This window comes from Microtus oregoni, unplaced genomic scaffold (genome assembly GCF_018167655.1).
Source record: "Microtus oregoni isolate MIOR12 unplaced genomic scaffold, Mior012 000012F_ref0000307, whole genome shotgun sequence".
Taxonomy (NCBI): domain Eukaryota; kingdom Metazoa; phylum Chordata; class Mammalia; order Rodentia; family Cricetidae; genus Microtus; species Microtus oregoni.
The window spans coordinates 6,516,016-6,522,015 of record NW_024543071.1 but is presented as its reverse complement, the minus strand read 5'-3'; positions in this window follow the sequence as shown (position 1 = coordinate 6,522,015).

Here is a 6,000-nt window from a genome sequence, read left to right as displayed (position 1 = left end):
CAGCACTCAATGCCACCTCTTCAGCCTACGTCCAATGACCTGACCCCCTTTTATGGGATTCCACCAGTTTCCAGCAACACCAGAGTCTGATCCCTCTTCAGACACCACAGAGCAATGCAGAGCACTCGTGTAACCCACAGCACACAAGTGCCCTGGTAGTAGAGAAATAAAGAAGACATTGAACGGGTGATTTTCATAGGAGAATCCTGGGGTACAGGGAGATGAGTGGTAGTCAGCCAAGGTAGTCAAAAACAGCAGAACACTGTGGTAGGGAGTCTAATGCTGAAAAGTTAAGAAGACAGTTTACTGGAAAAGAAAGGGTCAGTGAAAGTCCTTATAAACAGGGGAACCAGACCATGAGAAACGAGTGAATCTAGACCTCTGCTAGTAGTCCGCTTACAAGTGAGCCTCAGGGTGCTGATTCCCAGTAACTGCACAAACCAAACTTGGTTCAAGAGAATTTAATGAATGTGCCAAGCCACAGCATTCAGAATATGCTCTAGCTATACTCTCTGACAGAATAGCATTGTTTGCAAGTATTTAAGTCATTAGGCTACAAGATTAGGGTTTATATCCCAACCATTAGAAGATAATTTTAAAGTACTTAATTGGTCAACCACTGTTGCCTCAGATGCTTGTCAAATTAAGCCTCTTGCTGTTTGTTTGTTTGTTTGTTTGTTCTGTTGTCAGAGTCCCTGAAAGAGATAGAATTGCTCCTGCTGTGTTGGTTCTGTTTTGACTGTTTTCTCATTTGCTAGTCAATAATTTTTCAGCCTAAGGCCTTTATCAATATCTCAAGTTTGTAAAGTTTCCAAAACTGTTGCTTATAGCCATAATACCAAAGGTCATTCTTATTTCTGTATATCTCAAACTCCTCACTAAAAATAATCATTATCATTTTCATACAATGTTTCATACCCAAAAGGAGCCCTGCGGGAAGAATGTTTAACCTTGAGACCCTTCCCTCTCCAGAGGTTTTCTTAGGTTCATCTTCTGCCCACACCACCAGCAGCCCAGCAACCGCTCCGCTGCTCTCTGAGCTGTTCTAGGTTGCCCATCATTCAGAGTCCACATTTTCTGCCTTTTTTCCCTCTGAGAAGCAGAATCACCTACTCCGTGTGGCTTTCTCTCTCTGCTCAGAGATATCACCACGCCACTTCCACAGTCAGCGAACTATTCTTACTCCAAGTGATCTCTAGCAGTGCGAACGGTTTATTTATTGATTTATTGTCAGTTGGGTAGGGCTCTTCTTCCAAGACAGCATCTCTGCAAACTCTGGCAAAGAGTGCATTGCCTGCAAGGCACCAGTGGATGGTGGGGCAAGGAGAGGAGGAACTGGGAGAAGAGGAGGTAGGGAGAGGAAACGGTGAAAGGGTTGAACCTTACCTATCACTGCGCATGTCTGTCCCCTTCACACACACCTTCTTTTTGAGACAGGGTTTCTCTGTGTTGTCCTGACTGTCCTAGAGCTCATTGTGTTGACCAGGCTGTCCTCGAATCTGGAGACTCACCTGCCTCTGCCTCCCAAATGCTAGGATTGAAAGGCTTACATGCCAGTACCACCAGGCTTTTCCTTCCATTTTATTTAACTTGTTTCTAATTATTAATTAAAAGGCTCATAACTCATATCATCTCATAACTTGATAAAACTAAACAACAAATTTAGACTAAAGAGTCTTGAACCTTATCCAGGACTAAAAATTCATGCCTGTAATCCTAGCAGGAAGGTGAGGCAGGAGGATCTCCCTGAGTACCAGGACAGCTTAGGCTATGTAGTGTGATCTTGTCCAAAAAACAAGTGTTAGCCTTGGCCTTGGTTCTGCTGTGACAGACTAGATGAGCTTCAATCAGTTTTATTCCCTCTCCGACTTCTGTTTTTCATTCGAAAGGTTGGGGATTCATTAACTCGGCATTTATGCGATAGGTATGTGCATGTCTACACTGTAGCAGGCGTTTGTGAGATACTTCCAGCTCGCAGTCTCTATCTTTTTCATAACAGTTTCGAATAGATTGCATTCATAACAGAGCCAACAACATGCTGAGCCTCCAGTGTCACAGTCAGCCAACAGTGTGCTTCACTAAGTCGACAACAGCAACATCTCCCAACATGACAGTTCCAGCCAGCACCCCCTTACCACAGTTATAATTATAGCCAGTTCCTTCAAACGAATTAATTACAGCATGCTGGTTAACTTAGATGCTATTTATAGATATACAGAGAAAAGAAAAGAAAAATTAAGACTGTCAGATTCCAGGAACCAGCAGGATATGTTTTATGCATTGTTTTAATAATTTTTCTGTTAATTAATTATTCTTGTTCTTATACTTTTAATGAAACAAATAAGTCCCCAAACTTTTAATTCCTTGCAGAATTGTATTGAGCCGGAAATGTATTGTGTCCTGGAAATCTGGCTTCTACACTGCTCTTGTTAAGCTTCTACTTCATGCGTAAAATGCTTCCCTCCTTAGGAATTTTTAGCATCCCAATTCTTTCAGGATAGCAAAAAGTAGAACATTTTAACTTACTCTAAAGAGGCAAAAATCTAGTTATAAATTTCTTAGGAGGATTGAGATAAATATAAAATGCTTTAAAAATGGCTAAGGAATTTAAAAAATAAATAAAATCAGACCCAAAATAGCCTAGATACCTGCTTGGTCCAAGGATCTCTTCCAGTGTTCGACTTTGTACCTATCTTCCATGGGGAAGTTAAGGCAACATAGTTGCAGCCAAACCTCAGAGAAAATTCCAAGCTTCCTTCTTACATTGTCTAGCTGTGTGCATTTGGGAAATACACATCCCCTTGGGTTCTGCTTCTTGGTTTAAGAAATGTGAATAAAATCAAATGTCCTAACTAGTAATCAGAAAATGGGCAGCAGTAAGGAAAAGTCTTCAAACACGTTAAAACAGACCATAAGCAGATGGCATGGATGAGCAAGGATTGCCTGCACAAGACAGGCCACCATCCTCACATTTGCACTAGAAATATTGGCATCTGCATTGGCCCTTGTCACTCACCTTATCATAGACTTCACAGCATAGCACCCGTCTGGAACTCAGCCCAGTGACTGGCTCCTGGATGGGATGGTTAGGCATGTTTGTACCAGAAAAAGACCAAGGGATGACCACCTAGTCCCTTCCCACACTGGACAAACATAAAGAGGTGGAGGGACCCAGATTCTCTGGCAAGTGCTTTGTTTCCCCCAAAAAGACAATCAAAGAAAGCAGCTGCCACAGAAAGTACTTGCTCTTTTCCAGCAAAATCTGTCAATTTGAGATCTGCTTGCCTCTGTGTGTCCTGATATTGGAAGCACAACCATCAAGAGACTGAAAAAAGTTCCTTTCTTGGTTCAAACCTTCCCTGTGACACTAGAGACCCCTGTGACTGTGCACAACTTCTCCAACCTCTGGTCCACTGTTTTTCACCTGCAATACAGAGTTACAAGAATCTTACCCTAGAAGGTTGTTTTGAGGATAAAGGAAGTAATTTCCAGGGTCCCGGTGTCTCCCATATGATAATTACTGTCAAAATAGTTGTTTAATAACTCAGAAACATTGTTTACATTTTGAAACACTCTGGATTGCATTTTATTATTTTGTCTCAAAGATACACAAAATAGTTTTTATTAATCTTCCAAGTCAACTTGTCTTAATTTCAGTGTTCAAAGCACTTCACCAATGGTTAATTTTGATAATAAAAAATATTTTCTAAGCATTTAGTTCCATATATACATGAAGGATGTTTGGCATACATCTACATGTATATAATATGGATATGTGAATCACATGTATATACTCTGCATTTATTTGTCTATGCATACCGGGTAGGTACATATACATATGTGGAGAATGAAGAAAGAGGCAACCTCCACATCACCAAGATTCTGGGCTCTGATGACAGCGTCACGATGTGGCCAGAGCCGAGATGTTACTTCCTTAGGTCCGTGTCTTAAAAGGCAGCTAGAATTCTTTTCAGAGTTGTGCAGGGAGTTCAGAATATCCCTGGTTATTCAGTGGCAGTGTGTTGTGCATGAGTAGGGGCCACAGATTACACACCAGGTTCAAGCCTCCATCCACACAGAGCTCACCTGGGAACAGAACTCAGGATCTAGTCTGCCACCTCCTCAGCAGTGATGCTGTGGAAAAAATCAATGCTAAGGTCTCTAAACCCTGTTTTCTGCAGCAGAAACCACATTCCTGGGTTTCTAACCAGGATTCCTTTGTCTGTCACCTCACTGCCTTACGTCCCCGGCCAGGTGCCCACTTGACCAGCACCTTACTGTCCTAGGTCCACAGCTAGATTATGTATTTCAGACCTCTTTGTAGTTGGGTGGAATGGAAACAGCTCACACAGGCTAGTCGTATTTCCTTCTCTATCCCTCCTCTCCCTCCACCTTCTAACTGCAAAAGGTGCTGGAGATCAAAGAACGTAAGACCTCATATACAAAAGTCCCTACTTAAGTGACTGGTGAGGGCTGCTTGTCTAGAAGCATCTGCACTAGACAGCGGCCCAAAAAAATGAACTCCTATTGCTATTTCTTCCTGAGAAATCAAGGATTTATATTAAAACAACATATGTCTCTTTAATTAATAAATCTAGCAAAAGAAAAGCAATATCCTTGATTAAAACAACATTGGATGTAGAAAGACACTCACAGTGTGCCTCCCCTGCAGCTTGCCTTTAGCAAGGATTCTACATAATTGAGTGCATTGTTGGCTTTGTCTGTGACGTCCACGTGACACAGGGAACACCAGTGGAGATCACCGTGTTCCACTGATGAGCCAGATGCCAGCACTCACTGCCACCCCAGCTTTTGATTGACTGTAAGACCCACAGGATATGTTTCCTTTGCTTTGAAGAGGAAATGCCACCCCTCAGATGTTGTCAGTTCTTCCAGGTATTGATCATAAAGAAAAAGGTTATCGGCTGATGCCCTACATGACTGTCCTTTGTAGAAGGTGACATTCTCAACAAGAATGAAGTCCCTAAAATGTGTGAGTGAACTTTTAATGCACCTCAGCATGGTCACAGCCAAGTAATCCCATGCTGTTTTGCAAGAGGACTTGAGTTATCAGTTAATTCCAATAGTTCACCAATTCTACAACGAAATGGTCTTAATTCATCAAAAAAAAGGTGAAACATTATTAGTGGCATGGTATGAAGCAAATGATCTTCATGACATACTGAAGGGAATTCTGGAATGTTCTCTGTGTCACTCTAAGTGATCTCTGTGACTAGAAAAGACAATATAGGCCACAGATGTTTTGCCTACTGCCCTGTCTCAAAGTCTCCCTCACTTTCTCAGCTTCTCTTCTTTTAGACTCGTTTTTGGATAAGTATCCCCGCTGTCACCATTGTCCTTTCCAGACCCATTTCTTTCAGGGCAACTGTAGATGTTCAACGATGGGAAACACTAAGCTTGAGAGCAATCTGAAAGGAACGCATGATTCTCAATGACAGAACAAGACGGGACACCACTTAGGACAATAAAGCTACAAATTCTCTTTAAAACATATTAATCATTCTTTCGGGAGATCTGAAAATGGTGGAGGGCTTCTAGTGTCAATCAGTCAGGAGTCTAGGTGAACCTCCCTATGCTCCCACCCTCTCATCGTCTTTCCTCACAGAGACAGGACAGTCTACAAGTAGATGATGCTGTTGTTGTGGATGAATTCATTTTAGTTTAAATTAACAGGACTTGTACACCATGCCTATTCTACAGTCAAGTGGTAGGAGTTATCATGAATATATTAACAGTTCATAATCTTTTTCATTGTCTTTAAACAGAATATATCATTAGGAGATGGCAGAAATCTGATTATTAATATGACATTGGTACTCACCCTGTGCTTCCAAGCAATAGCTTTTAACTTTTTAAAAATTCTTATTTTCCTCTTCTCCTAAAATGGATTGTCAGTGGTCAATTGGAGATAAATGAGAGAACTCTAAAAACATTTTAGCAAAAGTAAAAGCATACTTCAATCCATTGAATAATTAATTG